This window comes from Canis lupus, chromosome 38, assembly GCF_011100685.1.
Source record: "Canis lupus familiaris isolate Mischka breed German Shepherd chromosome 38, alternate assembly UU_Cfam_GSD_1.0, whole genome shotgun sequence".
Taxonomy (NCBI): Eukaryota; Metazoa; Chordata; class Mammalia; order Carnivora; family Canidae; genus Canis; species Canis lupus.
Window position 1 is genome coordinate 15,196,192 of NC_049259.1, and position 14,916 is coordinate 15,211,107.

At 38.9% G+C, this 14,916-nt stretch overlaps 1 long non-coding RNA gene across 1 annotated transcript in view; it reads right to left on the reverse strand.

The window, feature by feature from the left end:
* Positions 1-1,647: 1,647 nt before the first annotated feature.
* Positions 1,648-14,916, reverse strand: part of LOC119868016 — a 28,960-nt gene continuing 15,691 nt past the window's right edge. Inside the window, exon 3 of the long non-coding RNA XR_005385532.1 lies at positions 1,648-1,805. This is a non-coding gene — a long non-coding RNA (uncharacterized LOC119868016). The remainder of the gene's footprint in view (positions 1,806-14,916) is intronic.

Below are 14,916 nucleotides of genomic sequence, written 5' to 3' on the forward strand. Positions count from 1 at the left end.
AATCTCTGAATGGTCATGGATGGAAATATATTTCCAGAGGTATGTGCATTATTCTGCCTAATAGAATCAATTCTCAGTATTCTCAGTATTTGCTTTCCCTCTGGTAGAAGCCTATTATGTTGCCATATCAGAGCCAGGGCAAAGTCATGAAGGCACTCAGTGTTGCATACTGTAAATAAAATTTAGCTCTACAATGGCTTTTGTTCAAAGAATATTTAAAAGCACTGTGGCTTGCTTTCATGGGTTTGTGTTTTTCTTCAAAACTAAGTAAAAATCTCATGAAATGATTTTCATTTACTTAGGAATTATCTGAAGATTGTGGAAAGGCCATCATGGTTTTCAATGATTTTTTTTTTTTTTTAATTTCAAGCAGTCCCTCCTGACTTCCTTTTTATTTTCAAAAGGGAACGTAAAAAGAATTAGACTCTAGCCCTCTCAACATAATTCCCTGAAGATTTAAATGATCAAGTTGACTCTCTTTTTGACTCAAGAACATTTTATGTGTCTCTCTATATTATCTGTTCATCTAAAAGAGACTGATGAAAAAAATGAATAAAATTCATGCTATTCCAGTTCAATAGTTTCTTTTCAGTTGTTTTTATTTTGCCTAACCAAGTCACTTGGCCTCAGTTACCCCGGTCATGGGAGCTTTGCTCGTACTGGATACCCTTCACTCTAATCCCCAAAGCCTCATATCCTGTTTTTCACTTTCTCTTGATTTTAGCAGATGTTGCCTATTAATGTGTCTGAGAGCTTGGGATGTTCCAATTATTGACTGAAGAAACAGGCTATTTTCACTCTGTGTGCTTCCCCACAGTTACTATCCATGTGTCACTTGCAAGAGTGTGACCATCAGGGTAAATCAATCACAAGTTAGAATATGTGGAATGACCAGGCCATGAAGATTCAGATTCTGGGGATCAGAAAGCAGAAATGCTAAAGTTGTCCCACCCATTTGTCTATCACAACTTATAAACCCCCCACTTGTCTAAATTGATCCAGGCAAAGCTTCCTTGTTTTTTCAAAATCTGCCACTCCATCTGACCCTCCTTGTTTGGGTGTCAAAACAGTATAAATCAAGAGCTGAGCTCTGAGCTCTGAATGTGTACTGAGTGTAGTCTGGTTGGGTGAATGTAAGTTCACTGGGAAAGCTGGTGGAAGCTGAAGCTAAAAAAGATGGAGTGAACCCTGTTCATCTTGTTAAAGCATTTGGTGCTCATTCTCAAGTCCACAGAGAGCCAGTAAAAATGTTTAACTAGTAAGAACAATCGGGTTCTGGAGCTCCATTCATTGCTCACTGGCCGATTGACTGGAGACATTTTTTTTATTGTTTTTTTTTTTATTGGAGTTCAATTTGCCAACATTTAACATAACACCCAGTGCTCATCCTGCCAAGTGCCCCCCTCAGTGCCCATCACCCAGTCACCCCAACCCCCCGCCCACCTCCCCTTCCACTACCCCTTGTTCATTTCCCAGAGTTAGGTGTCTCTCATGTTTTGTCACCCTCACTGATATTTTCACTCATTTTCTCTCCTTTCTCTTTATTCCCTTTCAATAATTTTTATATTCCCCAAATGAACGAGACCATATAATGTTTGTCCTTCTCCGATTGACTTACTTCACTCAGCATTATACCCTCCAGTTCCATCCACGTCGAAGCAAATGGTGGGTATTTGTCGTTTCTAATGGCTGAGGAATATTCCATTGTATACATAGACCACATCTTCTTTATCCATTCATCTTTTGATGGACACCGAGGCTGATTGGAGACATTTGGTCAGTTTGTTTTCAAGTTTTACCAGCAGCTGAAGAAGGAAAGTAAAAACTACTTTGTGTAGCTCATAACATGGATCAGAGGAGTAAATGAGGTATGCTCGCAAAATGTATATAATGATAAGGTTTTACAATTATCGTATTCATCATAATGGCCCAAGTTATCTAATGAATTCAACTCACTGAAACTAGTTTAGCAGAGTAGACCCAGAATGCCTGGGCTTGAATCCTGGCGCTATTTACTATGTGGCTTACCTAAGCCTCAACTTTCTCTTTCAAAGAAACAAACATTATAATAAGAGGACCTACTTCACAACCTACTAAACAACAAAATATTTAGGGTGAGAATTAAATGTGATAATTCATGTAAAACGTTTATGACAAGGCTTGACACATGATAAGAGATAAGGGTTTTCTTTACCGACATCTTCATTAATAGCTCACAGTAGAAATATTAGGTGGGTGTGAGGAACAGACCTACGTTACCCCACATCACTAAGGGTTGTGTACAGAGTCCTGCAGGGAAGAAATTTTACCCAGTTTATAGGTGTCTTTTCTTAGATTGGTGCACAATGCACCTAGTAGCTGCTCAACAAACATTAGATCCTTCATCCAGTAGGCATTCAACAAACATGTGTTGAGGACCTAATTCATGCCATGCAGTGTGAAATATAACTGAGCAAGACAAACTAGAGTTTGGATTTTACTAGCCAAGCAACACACTGTGCTAAATTCAGGGTGCCGAAGGAGTTCACTGCAGAGCCACTTAATCCAGTCCAGAGAGACTGGAAAGGGCTTTTTAAAGGAAATAATGTCTAAGTCAAGACAGAGCAGGAAAAGGAATTGGCCACAAAAAAGCAACATGGGGCCGGAAGAATATTTCACCAGAGGCAACGAGATGTGGGAAGTCTCAGAGGTAAGAGAGATCATGGCAATCCATAGACTGAAAGAAAATTAACACGGCTGGAGAGTAGAATATTATGGGGAAATGTGGCAGAGGTATTGAGTGTAGGTTATGCATCTGGACATCATCCAAAGGCACCAGAACACAGAGGGTTTCAAACAACAGAGTATGATATAAGCATCTTTGCATTTGAAAAAGAAATTGAAATAAATGAGCCTGTATGCATAGAGAGTGAAGTTGTTAAGCTGAGAGATAGTGACGACTTCTACTTTCAATCCTTACCAATCAGTCATTAAAGGTCAGTGGCAGGTAGGTTTGAGATAACCAAGGAAATGGGGACTGGTGAGGAAATGAAGATTAGCCACAGTTCCTATAAGTGGAGGAGGTCCTCATTCTTAGCTCTGAGTTTCAGTTGTGCTCAGTGATTAAGAACCATAGTGCTCCAACTTCTAACTACTGCACGTGATGAGGATAAAAAAAAAATTACATAAATGTATGTGCTTGCCATCCTGCCTATCTCCCACACCCTCACCTGCCTTTGAAGAAGAATAGATCCTTGCTTTTGTGTTCAGTTTTTATATCCTTCTGTGCTGCAAAGAATGCAGGAAAAAAGCTCCAGCATAAAAATTGAAAGGTACTGAGAGACCAAACTGATTTACCTAATAAATAATTGATCCAGAAAGAGGCAAGAAATATCACTGTGTTTCCCACAAAAGTTTGGGAAAGCTTGACATGGTTGCAGAGAGAGATTTCAGGGTGCAGTGAAGGGTAGGAGATATTAGGAATGAGATAAATGAGGAAAAGCATGTTAACAAGTTTTCCTTTCTTATAAATGATGTAACCGCATAGAAGTACAGTAAGATGTAAATTGTTTTTCAATTATTCTGAATGCAAGACAGGCATTTCTTTGATTGCAACACCATGCTAAAGTGGGGTCACAAGACTCCTAAGTTAGGTAAAGCTTACCTATATAATGAGGAGGCTTCCCCAAAATTTAGAGATCTATTTCCAAAAAAGGTCTGCTTAGAATTATCACTAAGAAGGAAAGATCAAAGGAAAAAAATAGCCAATTTTTTTACACATCCAAATGCATAGGATGTAAGGAATTTTGGCACACAGCGGTTTTTTTTTCCCTTCCAGTTTATGCTCGCTTAATAGTGTTTAATAAGAAAGGTCTTAGGAAAGATGAATGAAAAAGAAGCTCTAAAGAAAAAAGAAATGTAACCCTGGAATACCACTCTGAGCCGCTGTATAGGGAAGGGAAGAGAGTTGGTGGTATAATCATTATCTGCTCAGAACAGAGTAGGGACTTGTGTTCTTTTGCTGCTTAAAACATTTCACAAATGAATCAACCAAAGAGTGGAACCTAAATCAAACAATTTAACAGACAAGAATACGATATCTAAGACCACAGAAATGAGAGAAAAATACGGCTTTAATTGACAAAACTTTAGCTGTGATGTATCAGGGATCCAAAAGTATTTTCACCTTTTGTTATCAGAAAGCAATTATCCCAGGCACACAATTGCTCTGTTTGAGAGCCAGGAGTGTTTGGGAGTTTAAGAAAGCACAGAGCCCAAGGCATTTAAAGGCATAGGGTAAGAACAAGGCTTTTCTTTGCAAAATTATGCCTTTGAATCTAAAGTTTCAATTTACATTGTTTACATTGGAGGATGAAGGCTTGGGATGTTTTGTTATTTTCATTCTAAAAACAATAATGAGCTTGTCTCTGAACAAACATTTTATCTAGTCTGTTGTACAGGAAACAGAAAATTGGGTGTAATTGAGAACGTTGCATACAGCCTTCACACAGCCACCAAATGGCTAAAAGCCTGCATTTTCATTTTAGACCCAGAAAGGGGGAAATTTATGGGAAAAGGGAAATTGCCTGTGTATATTTGGATACTGGATCTTCATTCACCATCCACATTTATGGAAAAGCTGAGATATTCTATTTTTAAACCTTGACATTCAGCTCTAAAGGAAAATCAATTTTGAACGTGCATCATTGGAATAGAGTTTCTTCAATTTGTTCCATACGCTAAGAACTAATTACCAGCTCCGTGCTGTTTGGCAGCCCCTATCAGAATGCCACAGCAAGACACATACACTATTCTACAAATATCAAAACAATAGAGTGTGTGGTCTTACCTAATCAGCAGGATATGCCAATACATGAACACACAGGGAACTCTTTCTCCCCACAGTCCCCAAAGAAGGATGGAAAAATTAGGATCTAATCCCTGCATGATCACAACCCTGGAAACCAAGCGAGCTGTCAGAATGAAGAATGCTGGAGCCATTACCGATGACTTAATCCAGGCATCACCAAAAGGAGATACAGATGGTTATTAATCTGTATGTGCTAAAGACACACAATGCTTTCCCTCCCATCCCCTGCTGCCCACAAAAGAGAATCAGAATCAACAATAGGGTCATAGAGAGTTGTCATTTCAGTCCGCTTTTATTTGTGCAGTTGTGTACACATATATGTAAACTGAGTAAGGTAAGCTGCCCTTCCACAAATTTCCTAGACTATCAATGAGCACTCAAAAGCAGAAGTCCAAATTCCCAGTCCAGTGTTTACGCCTTTAGATTGTGGAGTTTCTTATGGCAACACCTCCAAAAAAGGGCTAGAGCAATATTACACTATCATAAACCCAGTGTTACACCATGATAAGCCCCTATTAGAGTTCTACTACAGTTTAGAAGTGAGTTAAATCATTGCTTTGGTGGTCATTAAGCAATACAGGGGATCCCCTTCATACAAACACAGGTATTACTTTAAGCCCAATAGCAACTATACATGGATCATCTACTTGTCTGTTAGAAGCTGTGAAAGTGTACATCACCTCATAATCAAGCACTTGGCATTACTTTTTCACTTGGCATTTCGTAGACATTCTCAAAATATCACCATCCTGTCATACTGTACTAGGTGTGGATGAAGTAGGACCTGGGAGCATTTTAAGGAACCATTAAGTTCCGGGAACCTCTAGATTAACAGAGATACCACCCAGGAAAAGTTGGATTATTCTAAAGCCAGAGCATATTTATAAGTACCCGCCAAAGCCAAATGTAAATTCTAAGTCAGTGAGCCTAAACACGTTCTATAGTTCATAAATCTCTTAATAATTATCTTCCTGGACCTGGATCCCTCATGCAGTTAGAAAGGGCTTTCCATAATAGATGAGTTATGGAAAGTTACCCCATACAGTTCTCCATTTAGAATAATTTAAGGCTGAATTTTACAGTCTCTGCAAAATTGGGCCAGACTTACCGAAGATCACTAAAACAGGAATATTACTGCTCTATCTGTCATTTGGACCATATTTACATGAAGATACTAGGTGAAGCCTATAGTGGTGCTCTTCTCTCATTAAAAGACATCTTCATTACAGACATAAGAATGTAAGAAATACCACTTTAAGTTGGAGTCAAGATTCTTCCAGGAACACCACCACCATAGCACGTACAACGGGAGACAGGCGTTGTTTCTTCAAGCAATGATTGTGTGAGGATTGTATGCATACAAATTGAATATTTTAATAATTACTCAAAACTATGAAATCTTGATTTGAAATGGAGTCATTCATTAAGAAACTGAAGTTCTGTTCTTCCTGGAACACTTATTCCAAGGCGAGAAATTTTCTGAGGTTGCAAATCAGGGCAGATGAACACTTTTCTGAGAAGTACTGGGGCAAATTGTCTTTATTTATATAATGCCTTTAAATATAATATCCTCCTCTGAATGACTACTCTGTACAAATTCTTCTCCATTCCTGGAAAAATGATGCTAGGTGACAACACAGAATCACACTGGAAAGGACTATTTCCCTTGGATATATAGACACAGTCCTCAGTGATCATCAGTAAGAAAGTATTCATCTATCTTTCTGAAATAGCTCAGAGCTGTGACCGCAGAACTGAACAAATGGCCAGAAATTTTAAGTGTTATCACTATGTCCACCATGACGAGCTAAATATTGGAGTCAAATACTGGGATTAAACAATATCAAACGATAATTCCAAAGAGCCTCTTCAGCTTGTGCAGGATAGAAATTATAATGGATGATTCCAAACCTAAAACAACAAAATGTTCCAGTTGGTGAACCTAGAAATTATTGGCTTATAAAAAAAGATTACAGTTTTGGTCTATTACACTGAAAAGTCTGGGCCTGAGGGAAAAGAAAAGATAAAATGTATTTGTAACATAGGAAATGTAGTGTTTCTGTGACATAGCAAAATAGTTTCAACCTATCCTCAAACAGATGTCACTTTGCTAATAAACATGTCGCAACCAGATTGGCAAAGATAGGATGAGAAATCTCCTAATCTTGCCTGGTTTTATATGTTAAATTGTTCTCCTTCATAGAGAAGAACAGTGGATACAAAACCATGGGAATTCAGTTGGTGTTGGACATTTGCCTTGAGCACATTTTGCAAAGAAAAGCCGCTTGTGTATGGAAAAACAATAATCTAGTCAGGAGCAAGCCCCTGTGTGTTTTGCAATCAAAGGGATAGTTGCGGAGCTCTCACTTGCTTGCCAATGTTACAGGGAGTCTTTGAAAAGTTAAAACAGCAGAGATTATAAAGTCCATATGTTGGCTGACCTGTTTGTTCCTTGTCCTTTTTGGAAGAGCAATGGGAGTTAAAGGTAGGCAGAAGGGCGGGGAATAGGAGGTGGGTCACGGGTATTGGATTTACATTTGGTTGTTTTTCGTACTTCCATTAAATGAGAACTGATGGAATCCCTAGGATAATACTGGAAACATCTTTCTGGCACCTCTAAATAGGAGTCATTTGACTAAGAACTATCCCATGACACACGCATGAAATAGCAATAAGATCCAGGTACCCAAACATGAAGTACAGTAAAACCTTGAATATAAAGATTAATTAGAACTGGTTATAATAGAAATACGGCCATCAACCAGAGCAATATTTTGGGATCCTTCTTCTTCAGAGGGAAGAGGAGAAATCATTCATCCGCACAACTAAAGATCTGAAGGAATCATATATTAGGTGAGACAGAACAATGAAACACCTGTTCTCCAAAGATTGGCTTCACAGGACACAGATTATCCCTGAAGAGACACAGTATCAGATCTCTATTGCTGTATAACAAACCAAGGCCAAACTCAGTGGAGTAAAAAACAATATATTATTTCTCATGATCCTGGGGGTGGATGGGGCTACACTGGGCAGATCCTCTCGGCCTGGTAGATCTAAGGTCACTCATGTGGCTTCATTCATCTGGGCCATTAGCTGTGGCTGGAATGTCCGAATGGGCTCTCATGTTGCACAGCCTCCCGCCATATGGTCTCTCATTCAGTAGACTAGCCTGAGCTTCTTTCCAACATGGTGATTCGCTTCCAAGAGGAAGACTTGCAAGTTGACCAGCCCCACCATGCAAGCGCTTTACCAGTCTGTGCTTGTGCTGTGTTTGCTAACATCCCATAGGCCGAAGTGATTCACGTGGCTAAGCCCATGCTTTGTGGGAAGAGGTTACAGAAAGGCGTGAAGACTAGGAGGCACGATTCATTAGGACCACATATGTATAACAGTCTATAAGACTCATAGGGAATTTGCACCCTATTACGTCATATCACATTATTTATTTTATATTATATCAGTACCACATTATATTTGTGGTACTGCATTGACTGAGAAATTCAAAATCAAAATGTGACTTTATTAGGCTACAATAACTGGTTGGAAAAATCCTTATAACTCCTGGGAATTTTTGGTTTATCAAATATCAGTTTGACCTCATTCCCTCCCACCTCCACTAAGGTAATCTCCTCTTTTTACATCACTGAAGGCTGCATTTTGAAGAAAGGATACCAACCAATGGAGAAGATAAAATATCCAAATTATTTTATCAAGTTTGTATTTTATTAATATGATTTAATTACTGGAATATGTACACTTGCTTCCATTTTCTAACCCATTTATGAAACCCAAAAGTCATTTGGGCCCCCTTGGCTGTTTTACAAACCAAGGCAGTCCCCATCCTGAGTTAGATCCCTACCTGAAACCAGGCCAAATGTTAATGCCTTAGTCAATTTTGGCACCAAAACACTATGTGCCAAAGTCAGACACTTAAGACTAATCATTTCCAACCAGCCTCTCATCTCTTCAGTCAATGAGAAACAACTTTGCCTCCACCTCATCCCTACCCTTTATCTTCTCAGTCTCTTCATTCTTCATTCCTTGGGCTTCCCCACTACTTACTCCCCACCCCCTATTGACTTACCACTGACATCACCCTCTGCTAACCACCTAACACCTCCTTGAGGTTGTAAATATAGCTTTAATAATCTCTTCACTGAATTCTATACCTACCTACCTCTCCGGTGGAGTACAAAAGGCTGAGATTTCCCTGCCTTCTCATTTCTGCTTTGAAATATCACTCTTCTACTCTCATGTAAAAGTTCACGTTTCTGTGAGATTTGAACCATTTGGCAAAGTCACTCTCAAACCCTGCAATGGCCATCTACAACTTGAATTAGAACTGGTTATAATAGAAATATAGACATCATTTCCAAAGTCTATTTCTCCAGTCACATCCTGTCCAGGCCCAAGACTTCAGACTTACAGTTACAACTCTGATGCTAGAAATCACCACCTGTTTATACCAAAGGCGTCTTAACCTCAATAGTTTGAAACCAGCCCCACCATCTTCCCTTATTTTTTTAAAGATTTTATTTTATTTATTTATTCATGAGAGGCATGGCACAGAGAGAGAGAGAGGCAGAGACACAGGCAGAGGGAGAAGCAGGCTCCATGCAGGGAGCCTGGCGTGGGACTCGATCCCGGGTCTCCAGGATCACGCCCTGGGCCAAAGGCAAGCGCTAAACCGCTGGGCCATTGGGGCTGCCCACCATCGTCCCTTAAATTTTTCCTTACTTCATTACTATCTGTATCAGTATCACTCATAATCAGGTAAGTTTAAAAAAAAAAAAAAACTCCCTGATTAAAAAATCAGGTAAGTCATCCTTGATGCTTTCTTCTTCTTTACTCTTTGTGTCCATCAGTCCTTGAATCCTATTGATTTCCAGTTGAAATATTTTTAGAATCTTCCTCCCTCTTTCCATCCATGACAACCTATTTCAGCCTTCAGCATCTTATCCACACTACTGATGCCATATCTTACCCAGCTTACCTGATTCCAATTTTGTTGTCCTTAAGTCCTTCCTTCCTCTGCACAGCCACCAGCATGAGAAATTGACAAATCCAATATTGTCATTACTTAACTTAAAAAACTTTGATGGGTCCCTATTCATTTCTTTTGCAAAGTGTTGAACATTTTCTGTGTGCCAGGCACTGTTCAAGTGCTGGGGGACAAGAGTGAATCAAATAGACCAAGTTTTAGTCTTCTTAGAACCACATTCTGTGGGAAAATACAATAGCAAAGTAATTTTAGGATAGATGTGTAATATTATGCCAGGAAATGATAGGTGCTCTAAAAAAGGAAGAGGAAGAAGAAGAAGGAGAAGGAGAAGGAGGAGAAGGAGAAGAAGAAAGAAGAAGAAGAAGAAGAAAGAAAAGAAGAAGAAGAAGAAGAAGAAGAAGAAGAAGAAGAAGAAGAAGAAAAGGTAAAGGAATAGAAGTTGTCAAGAAGTACCACTGAAGATAGCTTGTTCAGGGATGGACTTTCAGGGAAAGTAGCACAAGAAAGGGAGCCAAGGGGATACACAGGGGAAGAGTTCCCCACCAACTTCAGGATATAGTTTGTAACACCACACACAAGACAGTGTGCACTGACTTCCGCAACCTTTTCCCTCTCTTTACCATCTCTCACCTTCCACCAGCAACATGAAGCTGTCTTCAGTTCTCCATAGCCGCCATCCATTTCTTACTTTTATTCCTTTTCTCACATTTGCCCTCTGCCCAAGATATCCTCCCCATTGGTCTGTCCCTCCACTTCAAACTTTACCAGCTTCAGGCAGTTTTTCCTGATTGTCTCATCTACCTGCAGACACACACACACACACACACACACACGCGCGCGCGCACACCCCCCCTCCCAAACATCTGGAATTTACTTGTTATTGCCCTCATATTGTTTTATGTGATAATAACATTAGACAGTAATTTGCAACATGTGAGTTTAAGAATGCTGTAATTGAAAATATTAGTAAAGTTTTATTTCATGCAACCAAATTGAAATAATGCACATCATCAAATTTTTTAAGTCATTAGGAGTTGTTTCATTTGAGAGGCAGCACTGTGTATTTCTGCCATTAACAAACGGTAATGCCACTTTGACTAGTAAAGAGAAAGGGCTGCCATCTTTGGCCAATTGTATGAGGAAATGTGTCTTGAATTTTGTTTTTTGGTTTTTTGGGTTGTTTTGGATTTTTTGTGTGTCCCTATCAGATTTTTGCAGTGTATTTTTAGTCCCTCCAAGTCGAAGTGCAATTTATCAATTAGGGGTCATTTTTCCCATAGCAGTATTCCCTGGAAACATAAGAAAAATGCCATTTTGTGAGGATGTTAGAGGAACAGAGCTAGGAAGTCAGCTGAAAGGTATAAAAGATATAATTGACCTACAACTAACTACAGGTTCCTATAATATAAAATTTTGTAAATTTTGATAAATGTATATGTATCCATCAAACCATCACCACATCAAGATAATGAATATATTTATCACCCCCAAATGTTTCCTCGTGCTCCTTCTGTACCTTCCCCCACACCATCTCTAGGAAAACACCCACATGCTTTCTGTTAAGATACATTAGTTTGTATTTTCTAAAATTGTGCATATATGAAATAATATACTATATACTTTTTTGGAGGAGGGAGGAAAGACTGGTTTCTTTCACTGAACGTAATTAGTTTCAGATTCCTCCGTGTTTTTGTGTGAACCAATAATTCATCCCTTTTTACTGCTGAACACCATTCCACTGTAAGGCTTTGTCACCATTTATTGATCCATTCACCCATTTGTTGTCCATTTGAGTTGTTTTAGTTGTGGGCTATTAATTTTGTTGCTGTTGTTACAGTTTTTACAGTATAGTCATTTGGAGCAATTTGACTTCATAACTCTCTAATTACTACTGCATTTCATAGCTGGAATACATCTGTAAAGAGAAACTTGCCCTCATCAGCATTTTGGTTACACTAAAATATACTTTGCACTCTAAGGAAAGTGCTTATGTTTGACTGCACTGAGCTTCAGATGAGAATATCTTCTTTCCCACAGGATCCGGTTGGTGATTTGGATTAGGACTCTAGAGCTGAGCTTTAATTCAGCTGAGCAACAGAAGCAAGAGGAGCAGGCTCCGGGACATCTCTGATCTCTGGCTGTGTACTGTAGTCCCTTGAATTCTCATGCCTTAAATTATGAAAGCTCATTTGGAAGGCATCCCTCACAATCTCATTTGATACACTTGTTTCCCCCATAGTCTGTGAGGTCTTTGAGGATACAGATTGGGTCCCACAAAGCTGTATATCTACAGCATCTAACATAGTGCCAGACACATAGTAAGTTCCCCGTAACTGTTTTCTGAAGGAACAGAAATGCTGAGTTAAAATCTATTGCAAGACTGCCAAATCTGGTGTTAAAAGAGCTGAAGCTCTGATTCTCAATAACACATTAGCAACTAGGAGGAAGAGATTGAACTCATCTGGAAAAGGAGACAAATTTTGTGTCCATTCTGCCTCTGGCCCCATTCCTCATTTTACTTCCAAGTCCCTCTGTTGGTAGGTTGCTATTTTGTTTTTGAGCTTATTAAGAATTTTTAAAAGCTAGCTATACTTTGAATTTAGGGATGGACATCTGGAGATTAATTGTGATATTACTACTTGATGGCAGTTTAGATAGATAAATCAATAGATGATAGATCATTATATGATAGAGATGGAATCTAGTCAGACAACTAGAACACATGTCTTCTTCCTTCCTGTCTCCTTGATAAACAGCCTATCCTCACACAGTGACTCATGGTTGACAGGGTGCCCCAAAGTATTATTGTGCAAGGGTCACTTGATGCAGAAAATTAATTGTGTCTAGAATAATTTGCTAACTTCACTGTATTCAGAATAATTTAAAAAACAACAACAATAAAAAGCCAACATGGGCATTGGAGGGAAGCAAAGCAGGATATGAATTAGCATCAGTCCCACCCATTGTAGGTGCCTTTGAGTACGACTTAACCTATCCGTCCTTCATTTTCTTTATCTATAAAATAGTAAAAAAAACTTATGTTCAGATTTTTTGTGGGGATGATAAATGAAATATGTAAAATGCTTCATGTAGAGTTTAGTAAATGATAGCAACTATCTTGACAAAGCACAAAAAGCATGATTCTATACAGGACAGGGTTTGGAAGGCCAAGTCCTATGCTAGAGAAAGCCTAAGTTTTAGAGTCTGACAATTGGGATTCAAACTTTGATAATTTTTTATCTCTTTGTCACCATTGGTAACTTAATCTCACTGAACCTCAGGTTCTTCCTCTGTGAAATGGTAACAATAAGACACCCTATATGTTAGTTGAGAGAAGCAAATGAAATAATGTTTACACAGGACTTGGCATGTAGCAGGAATACCATAAATTTTATCTCTCCCTTTTCCCCATTTTTGGCAATGATGTTTAATACTTTTCACCTATATTCTATATATACAGAAAGCCTCTTAACTCTATAAACATGTGTAATTGTTATTTGCTAGAAGTAAAACTTGCACAATGGGTCCAGTCGGGATTATCATCTGAGAAGTGAGTCATAGCTACCCATGTATTCAATTCTTACATCCATCCAGGGAGCACAGATCTCATTCCTGGGGCCAAACCATACTTTCTTTAAGTAATGATCTCATTCAGAGCTTCCCTCTCATTTCTCTCTGACTACTCTCCTGCAGAGCTCATCTATTTCTATTATCCTGAATGCCTTGGCATTCCACGGAGCCAGCCCTACTTTAGTCATCTGCAGACCTGGAATTTGCTCTTCCCCCAAAATATTTATTTTGTTAAAAGGATTCAACCAAAGGATTCACAAGTTCACCCAAACAGCAGGTGTCTGTTTTTGCCAGGAATGCTCCTTTCATTTTAAGGACATTGTTTCAGGCACCAGGAATATAAATGATGGAAAAGCTGAGGGCAGGTCTGTGTGGTTCCATTGGGTCTAGGTTGCCACTGGACACCGAGAAAAGAGCAAGGAACTGGGTGATTTATTAACCCTCCCCACTCGTAATACTGGCTGTAAAGAAGGCTTTAGCTCAAGAAGACTGGAAGTTTAGAACTATACTCCTTACTCTGTGTGACTGCTGTGGGACTTTTGCATGAAAAATTTAGGATTCAAGTGGCAATTCCAGAGTTAAAAAATAAAAATAAAGAGGGAAGGGGTACCTTGGTGGCTCAGTTGGTTAAGCTTCTGACTCTTGATTTCTGCTCAGGTCATGATCTCAGAATCATGAGATCAAGCCAGCCCCCACTGAGAACTCCCAGCCCAGCTGGGAGTCTGCTTGTCCCTCTCCCTTCTCCTCTCCCTCTGCTCCTCCCCGCATGAGCATGTGCTCTGTCTCTCCCTCTTTAAAGTGAATAAAATAAATCTTTTTAAAAAATGAATAAAGAGGGAAAACCAAGAAGCAATTTTTCAAATGACATTGAAGTAATGGACACAAAAAATTTGCCATTTATTCAAAGTGTAAAGTTCTACAGAGAAGCTGAGCCAGAAATCCAAGAGGACATAGACTACATTGTGAACAGCACCTACTGGTTGCTTAGACTTCTGAGCCGAGATGCAAAATTAAAGGGGATTATTTTTTAAATGCACAGAAAGCTTGGGGGGAAAATTCTCTGAAGGTTTCTTTATACAGCTCTGTTAATTGAACAATCTTTGAATATTTAGTGACCATCTCTTGCTCCTAATCATTTCCTGTATCCTGGCTCCCTAATTAGAAAGGAGTAAGACCTGAAAAACATTGTCACCTCATTTCTTCTTGCATCCTCTACATTACCTCCATGATGATTCCTGGAGTACGTTGTGGAATGGAAGAATAAATGAATGAGCAATTGATAATATTATATTAATATCCTAAAATACAACATGTGTTTGTGTTATAATAATGATGACTGATAACTTCTAATGTTCATATGATATTTTGAAAAGTTAGCACAATTCTCCAGTAAAAATGAGAGCTGAATTACCAATCAGGATGGTGTAAAAGTTATAAGAAAACTTTAGAATAAGACAACCTATTTTTATCTCCTTTACCTTGTTCCAAAGAG